The following is a 20,932-nucleotide window of genomic DNA, read 5'->3' on the forward strand; positions in this document are numbered from 1 at the left end:
TATGATCCATGGACGAACTTTAATTACCTAGGGTACAGACTGGTAAATGGTGTTCAATCGAAGGTACTTCTTGCTAAAATTAGTTCTTGTACGAATAAACTTTCGAGTACATAAGAGGCAGCACAGCCAATCTGAACTTTGCTTGTAGGTTTATCCTCAAATAGTGGCCTCGTGCCGAGGGAGGTTTGAGCAACTTGGCCACTACTTTCATCCAACCACTTTACTGGGTCATCTTGGTCCTGTATCTCACCAAAATTCTACATTGAAGACGAGAAAGGAGGCGGTTGAGAAAATGAACCACCCAATTTTTTTGTGTAGTTCAACTGAAATAGAGCATCCTTGGCGTGCAGACCAATTAAGTGCCAGATGAATATACGCGTTAACCAACTTTTCTAGAATCTTTAGACTCCATGCCATATAGTTCGCTACCATATGTGTCGATAACCAAAAGGCACAAATTGGGACCAAAGACTGAACTGCGTTTTTCTGGGCTATGCACCAAGCAATATTTTTGGCGTTCACTCTCCTAACACTTGGAGTTTGACAATTGGTTGATGCCGTTTGATACTCGAATGAATATAGGCACTTCTTGTCAACATCGATGCTTGTCTGAGTGAACTTTGGAGTACATAGCAGCAGCATAAGTACCTGTCCATCTGATCATTTTGTGTAGTTCTACTGAAATCACCCGATGTAATGATTTGCCTGCGAGTTCAGGCTCCAAACTACTCCTTTATGAAATCGGCAAACAGTAGCACAATACCAAATTACCAATACATATGACAGGCACAATAATCAGGATAAAGACTAGTACCAACCTGTGTGAGGTAGCATATCAATTACTATTTCCTTTGACTGGAAGCTGAGATAAGCCATGCGACTGACAGCAAAGGAAGAAAGCATGCGGAGTTTAGCGACTGACAGAAAAGGACGGAAGCTGTCGAGGCAATGAAGCACCCAAAGTTTTTGTGCAGTTCCACCAAAATCGAGCATCCCTGTTGGCACATATATTGAGAGAGTGAGATTACTGTAATAGTGGGACTAGTTTATGAAACATACACTAATAAATAGAAGCACCCTCATTATCTTAATGGGTAAAGTTAGCAACATAGTAGTCTTGCTTAAAGAGAGGTATTAGTTTATTTAATCAGTGCCAATTAGCTGAACTCAACACTCAAAGCATTGCCATTTATCATAGGTTGCAAAACTTTAACGTGCAAAGATAAAGGAGTTTCTCATGACAGTAGCACGATACAAATAGAGATGACAGCAAACTAATATGGATGAAGGCCTTAGGCCCGTACCAACCTGAGAAAAAAAGCTTACTAATGTAGTCCCATAAGAGATGATAAAGCACTCAATGGAATCACACAATAGTATATATTTTTGTGCACTTCAAATGTATGGTTGAAATCACTCTTGTTTACCAGTGCTGAGATTATATCGAAAGATTATCAAGAACTTCCAGCAGAGTTAAAGCACTGGCTGGGATACAGTTCATTGTATTGTCTTGTGTAGTTCCATTTAATGTATGATTGGCACAACATGATCCCTGTTTGCACAAGTAGGAACAAGGTGAAACCTTCATTAGCTTAGTGAGAAAGGATAGGAAGACATTAGCATATTACTCAACCAGTAGCATCAAATTCATGATGGACAATACGCAAAAACATTGCCTCATTGAACCAATGGCAATAAATTGACATGCAAAACAATAGCACTATTATGTCATGACACTAATAATATTCCCTCCCTGCTCCACCACATGATTCACCTCCATAGATAAACATACACACGTACATGATTTAGCATAGGGTCCTACTAAAGATTTGTTTAACTCCAACAGGAAAATTAATAAATTAGTGGTACTTAAGTACTCCTAATTAATTAAGTGAGATAGCAGAAGTGGAAGGGCTCCCTGGAGGATTGTCTCACATGTAAGGTAGTCGTTGCCGGAGCCCTTGAATGGCCTCGACTGAGGCCTCTGGCTTCAGCAAGATCGCCTTGGCACTGTTTATTCTTCTTCTTCCTCTTCATGCTATGTTTCTCTTTCTCCTCACCAGTTGGTGAAACCAAGTACATGATTGGCCTTCTAATTCAGAATTGCTTTTGTCAGTGAGGGAGTACAAGTGTACTAGTAAAAAACAGCATTATTTTCTCATGGCAGTTGAAAAATAGAGATGAACACATGCATTAAATATCATTCTTACCTAAAGGAAGGTTATGGCGCCAATATGGATGATGAGGATTGGAACACAGATCTCCCTTTGTGTAGTTCCACCAAAATGAACCAACTGTTCCATTCTGACATTCCAGTTAAACAACACAAAAGTCACTTCTTTTAAGAAGAGTTTTGTGCAGTGCACCAAAAGGTCACAACAGTAACCAGGTGAATTGGATATCCCTGTTTGCACAAAAAGGCACAGAGGAAACAGTCAGAGTCTTAAAAAATTACAGGCAAAAACATTTGGCTAAACTTGTCATGGCTTATAATAGTGGGTGCACCAGCAATCCAGCACCATGTACGTAAACAGGGGCATAAAGTGGTGATTCATAGTTTGTTGCCCCGAGAAACAAACATCCAAGAAACATATCTGGGTTGGTCCCATTTTTGTTCACTCTAGCCACCTACTCCTATGTGTGGATAGCAAATCTAGTCCTGGCCATACCACTGTGTACAGCGTTACCCCTATATTTCCCTTTTCGACCAAGAGACCGGTTGGATGACCAGTCTATACTACTTTCACCCCCTTTCCTTCCTGTTTGTACCAAGTCCGATGTACATACTAAATTCCCCCACCCCCACTTTATTTCTTGTTTGAACCAAGTACTACAAGATTCGACTCCATGAAGTAGCTTTACCTCTAACAATAGAAGAAAAAAATATGTGACGTCGAACCATCCGATCGAGAGGGGCTGAGAGGTAGAAAATGATGCACATGCAACGACATAGCGAGCTGGGGAAGTAGAGCTAAGGCGGTTTTGAACGAAGATATACCTGAAGGTCGTCGGGATGTGGATAGGTGGGCGGCGGGAGGCCGGATCCGCCCACAGGCAACGACGAAGGGATCGGAGGACCTCCCGCGTCGGCGCTCGGCCAGAGATAACGGTGCGGCCGGCAGTGAGTCTCCTCCCTCGCTGTCGATGACGGCCTAAACGCTACCCCTCCTCCCGTTCACTGGCGGAGGGGGATACGTCCGGATCTGTAACCAGCGGTGAGGATAGAAAGCCAGTGTTTTTTGAAGGTAGAAAGACAGTGTTACTACCCCTATCTTGTTTAAATCTGGAGAGGATGAGAGTGTGTGAATAGAGCAACCCTAGAAAGCAAGCGCGGAGGCTCCGGCCTATATATACGTAGTGAGAAACCCTAGCAAGCAAGCAACCCCTATCTTCGTCAACTCGTACAAGACCAAGAAATTTGATTACTACAACGCCCTCTCCCTCGCGGACTGAGCTCCGGTGCCTTAACTGCACCTGCCTTTGGCTGCATGATAGGAGGGCCAACCACCTATTGGGCCCACCTGTCATGGACATAAAGGCAGGAGCAGTAAGTTGAAGCTTTCGCTATCCCTCCCGCACGAGGTGGACGGACATGCAGCAGTGGATTCGATATTGTAGAAGTAGGAGTAACATCATTATTGTTCGTCTTCTCGAAGAGGCGAAGAGCCAAGCGCAACTCGAACGTGGCAGTTGCAAACGCTCGCGTGGTGCTGTTCCTTGGAGTATTAGCCAGGCTCTTGCATGAGACAAAATTGCTATTGTTTAACAATTAAACTCCATTATCCATTGGTTGATACTCATTCTGCACAGGTCCACGCGCTTAGCACCGTTTCCTCCTGGGGTCACCAATGTTTATTTGCTAATTAATAGCATTGCATGCAATGAACTAGCCATTGCAAGTCATTAAAAGCATGCACACCCCTCATCTCTTATTGGTTGATATGTCAAGAAACAAGGTAGAAGTTAATGCACCACGCCTAAGTGTTTTGGGACTATTTGGTTTTCGTAAGATGACTTACACACCTAGACGGTGGGAGTAGTATAGCCCTGTAAACCGGAAAGGGGTATTTGCCTTTCTAGAGATTTCAACAAGTGACTAGACTACACCGTGTGCAGTACTCCCTCCCTTCCGGTTTATAGGCCTCAAATCTCAAATCTCATGAACCAAGGCATTTTGCGATTGGAGGAATGTATCTCGTACTTTACAAAACTACCCTAATTAAACTCATGCATTAATTACATAGTTCTCTCGTTTTCCTCTCCACCTTGGTCGCGGTGCACAATATTGAGCACTCTTATATGACTAGCCGCTCTATCTACATGTGGGACATTTCAAAGCATCTGGGCCCGCGTGCCATCCACCAAATCACAGCGAAGTGCTACAGTCGAGACTCACCTGTAACCCCGGTGTGGCCATCATGACCCGTCATATCACAAAACCCACACCTTTACTAGCAGTGGTAAGGTGGCCTCCAAGTTGGACTAGACGAAGCAACCATCATTTCATTGGAACGCTCGTTCAAGCCCTTTCTTCCCTTTCTTGAAGAAAACCTCACTCCAGGCTACTCACTTCTACCATTTTTCTTCTGTACCGACGAAGGAAAGGTGGGCGAATCAGTTATGCTGCTATATTTTCATTCCAAGAATCTTCTTTTTGTGAAGCACTGACCGATTCTCACATCCTATTCTTTTACCGTTTTCATTGCGATTGTGGTTTCCTTTCGATTGCTTTTTGTTTGTCAGTTCATTGATGGATCCTGGAGCACTAGGCAAAGAGTTGCCGGTGGACAACCCATTGGAGACAGCGATCTCCAGGAAGCGAGCACCGACCAACGAGTTGACCATGTTGGTGGGCCAACCCATGGAGACGAAGAACTCCAAGAAACAAGCATTGGCCAAAGAGTTGAGGACGTTGGCGGACGAACTCCTCAAAGGAAGTTGGAAGAATGACAAGGGCCCCACCGTGCCTACCCCAGGAACTCTGATTGCCACCTATGTGAGGCTGAACACCGAGTTTGAGGAGATAGTAGTCATTGAGAAGCAGTATTCCCCTGGCAAGGTGATGGCCCCCATCGAGGACGAGGAGATGGCCACCGGAGGGATGAGATCCCCCGGTGAGCTGCACAAGGTAAAAAATAATGGCTTATTACCATAGTTGTGGTTTTTGATTATTTGCAATGTTCTTGCTAATATGTTAGGGTTGTGCAGGTGCCGGTGGACGTCCTTGATAATTCCGATGTCGTGGCCCGTCCTGTTGGCATCGCCCCGGAGATCGATTCCGATGTCGCGGTCAGTCCTGTGGACATCGCCCCAGAAATCGATTCCCATGCCGCTGTTCGTGCTGTGGTCATTGCCCGAGAGATCGATCACAAGAAATAGTTGGTCGCGCTAATCCTTCAAGGTAGTTTGCATTGCCCTGTGTTTAATTACCAGAATGATGCGTGTTATCAAACCATCTTAGGGCTAGTGCACTGTCTTGTGTGGGCAGATCTTGCTACTTTTGTTTGATAGTGAATCATGCGATGAATCATGCGAATCCTCTCTGAGTTATGGAAACAGATGTATCCTCACCAGCTTTTGATGTAATATATGGCATGATTAGATGTAAGTTTGAACTGTTTATCATATCAGCAGGGCTAGTTTGATGTTTCTTGGTGTTAGTAGGCTAGCTACTGTGCGAGCTATAGTACATGCAAAACAATCACCGAAGAGAAACGTTGGGGCTGATGAGCTCGTGGTATGCTTATACTTATCCCTCGTCGATCGACCAATAGCCCTAGCTCCTAAAATTATAGGCTTAGCGATCGATGAACTAGGCAGGCTAGTTTGGGCTAGTGGGTTTCAGTGATATGACGTGCAACACAAAATCATAGCAGTGTAGAGACGCACTCCCTCCGTTCCAAAATAGATGACCTAGGCGGGCTAGTTTGCCCTAGTGGGTTTCAGTGATATGACGCGGTACAGTGCTGTCCAGTTTTCGCGTGTGGTAGCAGTATTGTGGGTACATTAAGTTTTCTTGAAGAAGCGGAATTCAACGAAGTCATGATGGTTCCTTCGTCCGAACAACTTACAGTGGGAAAGGTTGGGCCTGCGATACGACCGGGGTAGACCAGGATAATTTTGTGCATGGCAGGTGGACCGGGATGGTCGACGTCCCACATGTCGGCGAATGAAAGTATTTTTTTCGATATAGAGGACGAGCAACGAGAATTCATTGTTTATTTTTGATGAAAGCTATTGTCCCCACTGTTACAACGGAGGAGTGTGAAACACGGCAGCCCAGTGAACTTGGCATGTTCACCACTCCCTCCTTCCTCATGTAATGCCCAGGTTACAGCTTTTTCCCACTTCCTCTCTATTTATTTCCTCTCAAATGTTTTTTACCTTTCTTTTTTTAATACACAATTGTTTTTATGCCTTTTTTTAGAATTTTTTTAATACCTAGGAGCATGACACGTCTCCAATGTATCTATAATTTTTGATTGCTCCATGCTATATTATTTACTGTTTTGAATGTTTATGGGCCTTATAATACACTTTTATATCATTTTTCGGGACTAACCTATTAACCCAGAGCCCAGTGCCAGTTTCTGTTTTTACCCTATTTTAGGGTTTCGAAGGAAAGGAAAATCAAACGGAGTACAATTAACCTGAAACTTCACGGAACTCATTTTTGGAAGGAAAGAAGCCCAGAAGACTTGGAGTGCACGTCAGGGGATCTACGAGGAGGCCACGAGGCAGGGGCGCGCCCACCCCCCTGGGCGTGCCCTCCACCCTCGTGGGCCCCTCGTGCCCCCCTGATGTACTTCTTCCGCCTATATATCTCCATATACCCTAAAAACATCCGTGAACACAATAGATCGGGAGTTCCGCCGCCAGAAGCCTCCGTAGCCACCGAAAGCCAATCTAGACCCGTTCTGGCACCCTGCCGGAGGGGGAATCCTTCTCCGGTGGCCATCTTCATCATCCCGGTGCTCTCCATGACGAGGAGGGAGTAGTTCTCCCTCGGGGCTGAGGGTATGTACCAGTAGCTACGTGTTTGATCTCTCTCTCTCTCGTGTTCTTGATTTGGCACGATCTTGATGTATCGCGACTTTGCTATTATAGTTGGATCTTATGTTTCTCCTCCCCCTGTTCTCTCTTGTAATGAATTGAGTTTCCCCTTTGAATTAACCTTATCGGATTGAGTCTTTAAAGATTTGAGAACACTTGATGTATGTCTTGGTGATCAACTTGCGGGTTCCGCCCATGAACCTATGCATAGGGGTTGGCACACGTTTTCGTCGTGATTCTCCAGTAGAACTTTGGGGCACTCTTTGAGGTCCTTTGTGTTGGTTGAATAGATGAATCTGAGATTGTGTGATGCATATCGTATAATCATGCCCACGGATACTTGAGGTGACATTGGAGTATCTAGGTGACATTAGGGTTTTGGTTGATTTGTGTCTTAAGGTGTTATTCTAGTACGAACTCTAGGGCTGTTTGTGACACTTATAGGAATAGCCCAACGGATTGATTGGAAAGAATAACTTTGAGGTGGTTTCGTACCCTACCATAATCTCTTTGTTCGTTCTCCGCTATTAGTGACTTTGGAGTGACTCTTTGTTGCATGTTGAGGGATAGTTATGTGATCCAATTATGTTATTATTGTTGAGGGAATTTACACTAGCGAAAGTATGAACCCTAGGCCTTGTTTCAGCGCATTGCAATACCGTTTATGCTTACTTTTATCACTTGCTACCTTGCTGTTTTTATTATTTCAGATTACAAATACCTTTATCTACTATCCATATACCACTTGTTTCACTATCTATTCGCCGAACTAGTGCACCTATACAATTTACCATTGTATTGGGTGTGTTGGGGACACAAGAGACTCTTTGTTATTTGGTTGTAGGGTTGCTTGAGAGAGACCATCTTCATCCTACGCCTCCTAAAGATTGATAAACCTTAGGTCATCCACTTGAGGGAAATTTGCTATTGTCCTACAAACCTCTGCACTTGGAGGCCCAACAACGTCTTCAAGAAGAAGGTTGTGTAGTAGACATCAAGCTCTTTTCTGGCGTCGTTGCCGGGTGGTTAGCGCTTGAAGGTATATCTTTAGATCTTGCAATCAAGTCTTTTAGTTTCTTGTTTTATCACTAGTTTAGTTTATAAAAGAAAACTATAAAAAAATGGAATTGAGTTTATCTCATACGCTTCATCTTTTTAATATCTTTCGTGAGTATGATGGAAAGGAAAATTGTGCTCAAGTGCTAGAAGAAGAATGCATTAGAATGTTTGGCACTAAATATTTGAATGATGAGCATGATTGCAATGTTGTTAGTATGAATTCCTTGAATATCCATGATGCTAATGATATGCAAAGCCACAAGCTTGGGGAAGCTATGTTTGATGAAGACGATATTTTTTGCCCCCCAAGCTTTGATGAGCAAATTTACTATGATGAAAGCTTGCCTCCTATCTATGATGATTATTGTGATGACACGTATGCTTTAAACAATAATGGTAACCATAAAACTTGTCATCTTTATCTTAATCTTCAATCACATGATAGTTATTTTGTTGAGTTTGCTCCCACTATTATTCATGAGAAGAAATTTGCTTATGTGGAGAGTAATAAAATTTCTATGCTTATAGATCATGAAAAGAATGCTTTAGGTGCTGGCTATATTGTTGAATTCGTTCATGATGCTACTGAAAATTATTATGAGGGAGGAATATATGCTTGTAGGAATTGCAATAATATCAAGTTTCCTCTCTATGTGCTTAAAGTTTTGAAGTTATGCTTGTTTTACCGTCCTATGCAAGTTGATTCTTGTTCCCACAAGTTGTTTGATCACAAAATCCCTATGCATAGGAAGTATGTTAGACTTAAATGTGCTAGTCATATTCTTCATGATGCTCTCTTTATGTTTCAATTCTTACCTTTTATGTGAGCATCGTTGAAATCATCATGCCTAGCTAGGGGCATTAAACGATAACGCTTGTTGGGAGGCAACCCAACTTTATTTTTGTTCCTTGCTTTTTGTTCCTGTTTAGTAATAAATAATTCATCTAGCCTCTGTTTATATGTGGTTTTATGCTTTTAATTAGTGTTTGTGCCAAGTAGAACCTTTGGGAAGACTTGGGGAGAGTCTTGTTGATCATGCTGTCAAAAACAGAAACTTTAGCGCTCACGAGAATTGCTGCCATTTTTATTTGAAGAGTGATATTTAGTTAATTCTTTTTGAATATGATTAATATATAAATTTATCAGGTCCAGAAATTTATTTGAGAATTTTATAAGTTCCAGAAGTATAAGTTTGATCCAGATTACTACAGACTGTTCTGTTTTTGACAGATTCTGTTTTTCATGTGTTGTTTACTTATTTTGATGAATCTATGGCTAGTAAAAGAGTTTATAAACCATAGAGAAGTTTTAATACAGTAGGTTTAACACCAATATAAATAAATAATGAGTTCATTACAGTACCTTGAAGTGGTGATTTATTTTCTTATACTAACGGAGCTCACGAGTTTTCTACTTTAAGTTTTGTGTTGTGAAGTTTTCAAGTTTTGGGTAAGGATTCGATGGACTATGGAATAAGGAGTGGCAAGACCCTAAGCTTGGGGATGCCCAAGTCACCCCAAGGTAATATTCAAGGATATCCAAGAGCCTAAGCTTGGGGATGCCCCGGAAGGCATCCCCTCTTTCGTCTTCGTTCATCGGTAACTTTACTTGGAGCTATATTTTTATTTACCACATGATATGTGTTTTGCTTGGAGCGTCAATTTATTTTGTTAGTATTTGCTTGCTTTTATTTATAACAATGTTTTGCATCTTTTATTTCAATAAAAGTGGCATTGATAGCCTTTACTATGCATATGTTACAAGTATACATGTTGCTGTTTGAAAACAGAAAGTTTACCGCTGTTGCAATAATTCCCTAGAAAAGTCAGAATGTGATAAAATGTTGAAACCTTTTGCATATTAAGCTCTGATAAATTTACTACAGTGGGAATTTTCTTTCATAATTTTTGGAGCTAGGGAAGTATGGATGTTGCTGCATTCTTTACAGACTGTCCTGTTTAGGCAGATTGCTGTTATGTTTGCATTGTTTGCATATGTTTGCTTCTTTAATGATTCTATTTGAGGATAGGACTATTAAATATGCAGAGGCATTTAGTATGCAATGTTGAATAATAATTTTAGTGATTTTCTACAGTAGAGTACGATAAGGTTTTTGCAATGGTTTATACTAACTTATCTCACGAGTCCTTGTTGAGTTTTGTGTGGATGAAGCTTTTGAGATTTAGGGAGACCGTGATATGAGAGGAATTAAGGAGACACAAAAGCTCAAGCTTGGGGATGCCCAAGTCACCCAAAGATAATATTTCAATAAGTCTCAAGCGTCTAAGCTTGGGGATGCCCCGGTTGGCATCCCACCTTTCTTCTTCAACAACTATCGGTTAGTATCGGTTGATCCTAAGTTTTTTGCTTCTTCACATAATGTTTGATATTCGTAGATGACATTTTGTTTTCCTTTGCTTGTTGTTTGAATAAAATACCAAGATTTTAAATTATTAAATGTTAGAGAGTCTTCACATGGTTGCATAATTATTCAACTACTCATTGATCTTCACTTATATCTTTCGGAGTAGTTTGTCATTTGCTCTAGTGCTTCACTTATATCTTTTAGAGCATGGTGGTAGTTTTATTTTGAAGAAATAGATGAACTCTCATGCTTCACTTAGATTATTTTGAGAGTCTTAAATAGCATGGTAATTTGCCTAAAATCCTAATATGCTAGGTATTCAAGAATAATAAAATTCTCTTATGAGTGTGTTCAATACCATGAGAAGTTTGATACTTGATGATTGTTTTGAGATATGAGGATGGTAATATTAGAGTCATGCTAGTTGAGTAGTTGTGAATTTGAGAAATACTTGTGTTGAAGTTTGTGATTCCCGTAGCATGCACGTATGGTGAACCGTTATGTGATGAAGTCGGAGCATGATTTATTTATTGATTGCCTTCCTTATGAGTGGCGGTCGGGGACGAGCGATGGTCTTTTCCTACCAATCTATCCCCCTAGGAGCATGCGCGTAGTACTTTGTTTCGATAACTAATAGATTTTTGCAATAAGTATGTGAGTTCTTTATGACTAATGTTGAGTCCATGGATTATACGCACGCTCACCCTTCCACCATTGCTAGCCTCTCTAGTACCGTGCAACTTTCGCCGGTACCATAAACCCACCATTTACCTTCCTCAAAACAGCCACCATACCTACCTATTATGGCATTTCCATAGCCATTCCGAGATATATTGCCATGCAACTTTCCACCATTCCATTTATTATGACACGCTTCATCATTGTCATATTGCTTTGCATGATCATGTAGTTGACATCGTATTTGTGGCAAAGCCACCATCCATAATTATTCATGCATGTCACTCATGCATCATTGCACATCCTGGTACACCGCCGGAGGCATTCATATAGAGTCATATCCTGTCTTAAGTGTCGAGTTGTAAATCTTGAGTTGTAAGAAAATAAAAGTGTGATGATTATCATTATTAGAGCATTGTCCCAGTGAGGAAAGGATGATGGAGACTATGATTCCCCCACAAGTCGGGATGAGACTCCGGATGAAAAAAAATAGGCTAAAGAAGCCCCCCAAAAAAGAGGCCATAAAAAAGAGAAGGCCCAAATATAAAAAAATATAAAAATATAAAAATGAGAGAAAAAGAGAGAAGGGATAATGCTACTATCATTTTACCACACTTGTGCTTCAAAGTAGCACCATGATCTTCATGATAGAGAGTCTCCTATGTTGTCACTTTCATATACTAGTGGGAATCTTTCATTATAGAACTTGACTTGTATATTCCAATGATGGGCTTCCTCAAAATGCCCTAGGTCTTCGGGAGCAAGCGAGTTGGATGCACACCCACTAGTTTCTTTTGTTGAGCTTTCATATACTTATAGCTCTAGTGCATCTGTTGCATGGCAATCCCTACTCACTCACATTGATATCTATTGATGGGCATCTCCATAGCCCATTGATACGCCTAGTTGATGTGAGACTATCTTCTCCTTTTTGTCTTCTCCACAACCACCACTCTATTCCACCTATAGTGCTATATCCATGGCTCATGCTCATGTATTGCGTGAAGATTGAAAAAGTTTGAGAACATCAAAAGTATGAAACAATTGCTTGGCTTGTCATCGGGGTTGTGCATGATTTAAATATTTTGTGTGGTGAAGATGGAGCATAGCCAGACAATATGATTTTGTAGGGATAGCTCTCTTTGGCCATGTTATTTTGAGAAGACATAATTGCTTAGTTAGTATGCTTGAAGTATTATTATTTCTATGTCAATATGAACTTTTGTCTTGAATCTTATGGATCTGAATATTCTTGCCACAATTAAGAAGAATCACATTGAAATGATGCCAAGTAGCACTCCGCATCAAAAATTCTGTTTTTATCATTTACCTACTCGAGGACGAGCGGGAATTAAGCTTGGGGATGTTGATACATCTCCAACATATCTATAATTTTTGATTGCTCCATGCTATATTATTTACTGTTTTGAAACGTTTATGGGCTATAAAATACACTTTTATATCATTTTTGGGACTAACCTATTAACCCAGAGCCCAGTGCCAGTTTCTGTTTTTACCCTGTTTTAGGGTTTTGAAGAAAAGGAAAATCAAACGGAGTCCAATTGACCTGAAACTTCACGGAACTCATTTTTGGAAGGAAAGAAGCCCAGAAGACTTGGAGTGCACGTCGGGGGATCTGCGAGGAGGCCACGAGGCAGGGGGCGCGCCCACCCCCCTGGGCGCGCCCTCCACCCTCGTGGGCCCCTCGTGGCCCCCCTGACGTACTTCTTCCGCCTATATATCTCCATATACCCTAAAAACATCCGTGAACACAATAGATCGGGAGTTCCGCCGCCAGAAGCCTCCATAGCCACCGAAAGCCAATCTAGACCCGTTCTAGCACCCTGCCGGAGGGGGAATCCTTCTCCGGTGGCCATCTTCATCATCCCGGTGCTCTCCATGACGAGGAGGGAGTAGTTCTCCCTCGGGGCTGAGGGTATGTACCAGTAGCTACGTGTTTGATCTCTCTCTCTCTCGTGTTCTTGATTTGGCACGATCTTGATGTATCGCGACTTTGCTATTATAGTTGGATCTTATGTTTCTCCTCCCCCTGTTCTCTCTTGTAATGAATTGAGTTTCCCCTTTGAATTAACCTTATCGGATTGAGTCTTTAAAGATTTGAGAACACTTGATGTATGTCTTGCCGTGCGTATCTGTGGTGACAATGGGATATCACGTGATTCACTTGATGTATGTTTTGGTGATCAACTTGCGGGTTCCACCCATGAACCTATGCATAGGGGTTGGCACACGTTTTCATCATGATTCTCCGGTAGAACTTTGGGGCACTCTTTGAGGTCCTTTTTGTTGGTTGAATAGATGAATCTAAGATTGTGTGATGCATATCGTACAATCATGCCCACGGATACTTGAGTTGACATTGGAGTATCTAGGTGACATTAGGGTTTTGGTTGATTTGTGTCTTAAGGTGTTATTCTAGTACGAACTCTAGGGCTGTTTGTGACACTTATAGGAATAGCCCAACGGATTGATTGGAAAGAATAACTTTGAGGTGGTTTCGTACCCTACCATAATCTCTTCGTTCGTTCTCCCCTATTAGTGACTTTGGAGTGACTCTTTGTTGCATGTTGAGGGATAGTTATGTGATCCAATTATGTTATTATTGTTGAGGGAACTTACACTAGCAAAAATATGAACCCTAGGCCTTGTTTCAACGCATTGCAATACCGTTTATGCTTACTTTTATCACTTGCTACCTTGCTGTTTTTATTATTTCAGATTACAAATACCTTTATCTACTATCCATACACCACTTGTTTCACTATCTCTTCGCCGAACTAGTGCACCTATACAATTTACCATTGTATTGGGTGTGTTGGGGACACAAGAGACTCTTTGTTATTTGGTTGTAGGGTTGCTTGAGAGAGACCATCTTCATACTACGCCTCCTACGGATTGATAAACCTTAGATCATCCACTTGAGGGAAATTTTCTACTGTCCTACAAACCTCTGCACTTGGAGGCCCAACAACGTCTACAAGAAGGTTGTGTAGTAGACATCAGAGCACGTGTAGAGACGGGCTCTTGCAGAGCCCACTCTTTGACTTTGTTAATGCCTCTCTCTCCTCCACATAAGGAGTACTACTTGCTATGCATGCATGCAGCGGGCAGCTGGCGTCTCGAGGGGCCAGGGCGGTGAGAGCGGGGCTCCGGAAGCGGTCCGGACTCTAGCATAATTTTGGTTTTTACAGTATTTCTTTCTCCATTGACAGGTAGGCCTGCGTAGATAGATAAAGAACACGAGCTGATGAGGCGCATGCGGACTGTTTGACTGGTCAATCAGACAAATACGGAGCTATACGCCGAGCCAGTGACAGTATAATCACCATATCTCATATACAATAATCAAAGTGACCTATCAAGACAAGTTCAATGACCACCAATGCATTTTACTTGGTAATAAATGACCAGGATTGAAGGGGAATCCAAATTTGCTTCGTCTTCTGTCCTTGAGCTCTTGACAAACCAATGCACTATACGGTTGTCCGGCCACTCCACCCCAGAGCTCTCACCAAGCGTCGTTCATGCCACCGCGCTTCACACTAACCGGTAAGGCAGCGATGGCATCCCGCCGCGCCGAGTTCCTTGCCGCCCACAACCGCACACAAAATGGTAGGGAAGCGATGGCATCCCGCCATGCCGAGTTCATCGTCGCTCGCGACCTCACAACTATGTGGGAGGAATTTGAAGATGCAGTAGAGCAAGAGGCGGCCAAAGCCGCACAGAGGGAGCGGAAAAGCCAAAAAGCACTCAAGAAAAGAGAGGCCCGCCGCCGCAAGAAAGAAAAGGATGCACGCGCTGCTGTGGAGAGGTCAGCGGAGATCCAAGCACGGTGGGGTGTCGCCGACAAAGCCGGGAAGGAGAATGACGGCGTCTGGCCAGCATGTGAGAAGTAGTAGTACTAGTAGTTAGTGTGTGTGTGTGTGTGTGTCTGGGTACGAGCATGTACCAGTACTACTAGTTACTACTGTAGTTTTTAGAGCAAATTACCAATACATTAGCCTAGACTCAATGGAAAAATTCCTATCCTAAGCATCAAATGGCATCTCTTTCTCTACAGGAATGGAGATGCAAGTCATCTCACTTCCTATGATTTTCATATTCCTATCCTATGAACAAAAGGAGGCCTCTGTTGGAGTAACTACTGTAGCTAGCAGTACTGCTGGTACAATAGTTTTCTTCAAGAAGCGGAATTCAACGAAGTCATGATGGTTCCTTCGTCCAAGCAACTTCAAAGTGGGAAGTGGGCCTGTGATTTGACGGCTCATTAGTCATTGTTACTGCGGCGCGACGACCTGGGTGACTCCCTTGGAGTTCTGCGTGCATGGCAAGTGGACCAGGATGGTCAATATCCCACATGTTAACGGAAGTATTCTTTCCGATATCAAGGAGCAAGGAAACCGCGTGGTATAGTATCACTACTGATTGGTTCGCAAAAAAATAGTATCACTGCCGATTTATAATTATTTTTTATTTCTGATGAATGCTAGCGTTTCAACTCTTACGACGAAGGGTGCCAAACACGACACATGCTAGATGTCCCACACGTCAGCGAAAGGAGTGGGACATGAACAACGTGGTAGAGCCCAGCGTAAAAAACCAGCGTGGTAGAGTGTCTCCACTTCTTCCACTTCTGGGTCGGAGACCACACGTACTAGTACTTAGTGGTATGAACGATACAAAGTGCGACCTGGAGACAAAGACACGTCTAGTTGGAAGGTCTCGGGGCACATACACGTAAACAAATATAAAATTTAATATGTGCCTCCAACTAATATAGTAGTAGTAGAGTACTTAGGCACGTACTCCATAACATCACCATGCATTGCATGTACAACATTTAGTGGTAGTACGTACTAAGAGACAAATGTCGCCCAAGAGTTCCCTTCTCGATCTACTTTTGGGTGTTTGGTAGAGTGTATGGAGGGTGCCTGAGTCCACACTAGTTTACCACAAATACACTAGAAGCATGCATGAAGAGAGCATGCATGAAGAGGGGTGTTGAGTTGAGCATGAATGAAGAGGGAACAACTATGCTGAGACGAGAACGCAACCAAACACACCCTATATGCCACGCATGTTCATACCATTTGTGCCTTTCTACTTCACTTACTGTGCTACATTACTCAGGTTCGTACGTCCACTCCTGGGTACATGTTCGTCTTGTAGTTCCAGTCCCACGTGTTCTTCATATAGATGGAACGACCTTGCATAACATGTGCACCTTGATGCTAGATGTCTCGCGTGTTGGCAAAAGGATGAACAAAGCTCACGTAAAAAAATAGAGTGGAAGAACATAGATTCCGGACGACCGAGAAGGAGCAAGGAACCTCGTGGTGGAGCGTATGCACTCATAATATTTAATATTATTCAGTGATATAAAATTAACCAATCATCTCCACAGTGGACCGGAAGAGTACGAAACACGGCAGCCCAGTGTAGTATCACACTAGTACATGGCTAACCCACGCTATCACCATATTTCTTGGCTTCCGTGCGACACCTATCTCTAGTAATCCAGCACCCTGTATCGCTTCTCCCTCCTCGTCTCTATCAAAGTGCGGCGGGCTGGCGTTTCTGCCATATTGAGGTCGGTTAACTATCACATGTTAGCGACATGCCAAGAGCATTCTAAAAAAATTCCTTTCACGTTTCGTTTTCAAAAAGAAAAAAATCCTTTCACGTACGAATTTGCATGTATGCTTTGAGCAACTTGCATGTCCTATACTGCTCCTGTTTGATACTCTAACTTAGCTAGAGGTTAGACTAACTCATGACTAACCCTGAACTAACTGTAGCCAAAGAGGTGTTTGGGTGACAGGTTTAGATTGACAATAAATGCACTTCATGCAGAGAGAAAAGTGATTTTTCAGTGGTCCCAATGAGAACTATCTCCAGTTAGCACTTCTTGGCTGGGATAGTTTTTCTTGGTGGGTTCGATGCAACTTGCTCTAATTTAAACCCTCATGCTTGGATAGTTTAGGGCTATTTGAGCCCCAACTAGCTCAAACTAACTCTAACCCATGGATCCAAACATGGCCTATGGCCAGTCTCGACGCGGAGCAGTCGCGTGCACCGGGAAGCGGCGCTCTCTCGGTCGTCGCGCCACTTCAAAGCCGGCGCCAGTGAGAGGTCGCCTCCGCTCTAGCCGGGCATTAATGCGGCACTGACGCTCTAGGGCGACGCTGACTGTTTCACGCGGGAAGCGCGCGCTGGCAAGGGAGTATAGCTTTTGAACCATTTGAGGTGTAGTACTCATAGTTTGCAAAACTACTCAAGTATTGCACTCAGTTTCCTAAGAAATTGTGGTAAAAAACGTTACTCCACAGCCCGCTTCCCTTCTCCTTCCTCTTCCACCGCCTGTGCATGTCCGCGGGAAGCGGCCGGTCAACCCTTATATAGGAGTGCTAGCACAAAAAGATGCATGCATGACCACTAAAATTTCCATATTAAAGCGCCGCTGTCACATCCCTAGCTTGGTTGCTGCATCATGTTTAAATTCAATTGAAATCTGAATTGAGGAATTTTCAAAGCCTCAGAAAACCCCTAAAAATAACCAACATTTAAATCTCATCAAATGAGTCCAAGAAAATGTTCCTGTTATTCTGTGAAAATATTGGCATGAGGTGAAATTCAAACCAATATTTTTGGAGTCACGGAAATAATTTATTTGGGCCTTTGATTTAAATCATTAATATATTTGGGTTGGAATTATTTCTGTTATATAAGAAATAATGTCTAATTAATCCTAAACTGAAATGTTCCATGTTGGGTTTATTCCATACAGTGAGCATGAGCAGTTTGGTGATTTTTGGAAGTGTCTAAGTATTTTTAATAAAGCCCTAAAGACTACAGAATAATAGAAAACAAAATTAAAAGGGAAAGAGGGAGAACCTACCTGGTGGGCCAACCGGCCCACCACTGTAGCAGCCCAGCCGGGCAAAGCCAGCCCAGCCCACCTCCACCTCCCTGTCGTCTTCCACCTCCTGCCAGTGGGCACGAGGGCGTGTGCCCGCGGCGCGCACGCAGGCGCCTCGCCACCTCCTGCCTCCCTGGTTGTCCTGGCCTTCTCTACACGTGCCACACCACCCCCTAGAACTCTCTCACTCTCTCTGAACCTCTTCCCCCTCCTCTGCTTCCTCTCCCTCTCGAGCCCGAGCACAGCCGCGGCCGCACCGTCGTAACGCCGCAGCCACCGGCCCTATCGCGCCTCGCCGACGTGTCCATGACCTCCGCCTCGACGCCCTCGTCCTCCTCGTAGACTCGCTCGACGCCGGACGACCCAAAATGCCGCCCTCGTCCTCCTCGTAGACTCGCTCGACGCCGGACGACCCAAAATGCCGCCCCCGACCTCGTCTTCATCGTTCGGCCGCCGAGATCGCCGGCGACCTCCCGTCTTCATCAGCTCCTCCCCGACCTCGCTGACCCACTCGTCGTGACCGTGGTGAGTTGCTGGCCGTTTCCCCCTCTCTGTTCTCTTCCTCGCATGCCGTAGAGACCGCACCAAGCTTGACCGCACCCGCCGCCGCTTGCGCCCGCCGCCAACGTGGCCCCAGCAACCAAATGGCCCGGGCGTCGTGTCCAATATGCTTGCCGCCTCGTGTAGCTGCTGTAGGTGCCATGAACGCGCTACCACGACCACTGCAGCCCCGTAGCCACAAACACCCGAACGCCGGCGCCAACCCGAGCTCGTTTCCGGCGAGCTCCGGCCGTCCCCGCTGCTGCCGCATGCCGCCCTGGATGCGGGCGAGCCCCAGCTCCCTGCGCGTGCCCTCCGCTGCTCGATTGGGCGCCGGAGGAGCAATCCCGCGCCCTCCGCCGCGTCTGCTGCCGCCGGTGGCTAAACACCGGCGCGTTAGCCCCAGTTGACCAATGGGTTTGACCTCCCCTGGCTCAATGACAGGTGGGGCTGCCCTGCTAACTAACCTAGATTAGGATTAACTAATCCTAGCTAATTTAGCTTAGCTACTGACATGTGGGCCCATGCCCCACTGACACTTTAGTTAGGATTAGATTAGCACTAACAGTCTCTGTTAATTAGCCTAGTCACTGACCAGTGGGTTCCAGTGTCAGGTTTGACCTGGGCTGACGCTATTTACTTGATGACATCATTCTAATGTCAGGTTGACGTAGTAATGCTTTCTGGATTTTAAATAAATCAAAAATGATTTATTTAATTCAGAAAATGTACAAAACTTCCAAAAATCATAGAAATTCAACAGTAACTCCAAATGAAATAATTTATATATAAAAAATTATCAGAAAAATCCAATCTATCCATTTATGCTACTTTCATGCATGTTAAACCAACTTATACATATTGTATAAGTGAAAACATGATAATGGCATTTTAAATGCTAATTATGGAGTTTGCATATGAACCCTTGGTCCATATGGACTTCATTTAAATTGTTGCTAGATGCATTAGTGCAAAACATATTCATATTGCCATGTCATAGCATGCATCATATTGTTGCATATCATCATGTGTTGATTGAGTTCTTTCTCAGTTGCCGGTGTTTGTCCCCTCTCGATAGACGTTGTACCGACGCTGTGATCGTTGACACTGATGAAGACCCAATGATATCTTCAGAAGTGCCAGGCAAGAAAAAAACCCTTGTTCATTCTGATACAATCCCACTCTCTTGCTCCTGCTCTCTTTTACTGCATTAGGACAACAACGATTCAACTGTTACATGTTGCGGTAGTTGAACCCCTTTCCTCTGCATGACCTGTCATTGCCACAGTAAATAGATGAAACCCACTAGCATGAGTAGGAGTTGTTTGAGCCCTGATGTGCCTACTCATTCATGCTTGTTTGTCATGCCTGCTATTGCATAGAGTCGTGTCAGGTCTGGTTCATCGGGGATGAATCGGAGGTGTGTAAACATGTCCTACGGTGTGTGAGCTAAGTGTGTGAACACGATTTGGTAAAGGTACTGGTGAGAGGCCATGTAGGAGTACATAGTGGGTTGTCTCACTGAAACCGTCCTCAGGAACCGAGTTCTGTGTTTGTGATCCATGAAACAACTACTACCACACATTGGGCCCTGAAATATGACCCCGCTCGACTTATTGACCCCTCTCGTCCTCTGTCCAGGAGTTGCAACTAGTTTCTGGTGTTTGTAGGTTATGTGTTGGTGGCCGTGCGTAGCGCTGACCCTAGGGGTGGGCTATGATGCGGTAGATACACTATGGCCGGGTATGCCGGGCGCCCGTTTGGCATCTCGGGACCCTGTACACATCGTTTGGGGCCGTTGAGGACACCCCGGCCGGATTTCCTTGCGGATGGAACCCGAATAGGCGATAAACCTGGACTAGAGACTTGTGTGGTTAGTCAGGTCGTGGTCTACACCCACGTCGGCTTTCGCTTGAAGTCTGCCGAGCACATGTCGTGTGGAGACGCTAAGTGGTGGAAACATGTATGACGAAGTACACCCCTGCAGGGTTATAAATGATCTATTCGAATAGCCGTGTCCGCGCTAAAGGACTTCTGGGTTGCCTATAACAGTTCATAGACAAGTGAAAGTGGATACTCTAAAACTTGCAAGATAAGTGTGAGTGCTATGGATGGCCTTCTCGTAGGGAGACGGGAGTGGATCCATAGTGGTGTATTGAATGGTGAATATGTGGACTCGTGTGCGCCACCTCAAAGAGTTGCTTGCTGTCGTAGTTCAGGTTAGCCACTGAGTCAAAGCTGGCTTGCTGCAGTTAAACTCCACTACCCCTTGTTGATACTGATGCATATGTAGTTA

This window comes from Triticum urartu, chromosome 5A (assembly GCF_056163025.1).
Source record: "Triticum urartu cultivar PI428250 chromosome 5A, HENAU_Tu73, whole genome shotgun sequence".
NCBI classification, from domain to species: Eukaryota; Viridiplantae; Streptophyta; class Magnoliopsida; order Poales; family Poaceae; genus Triticum; species Triticum urartu.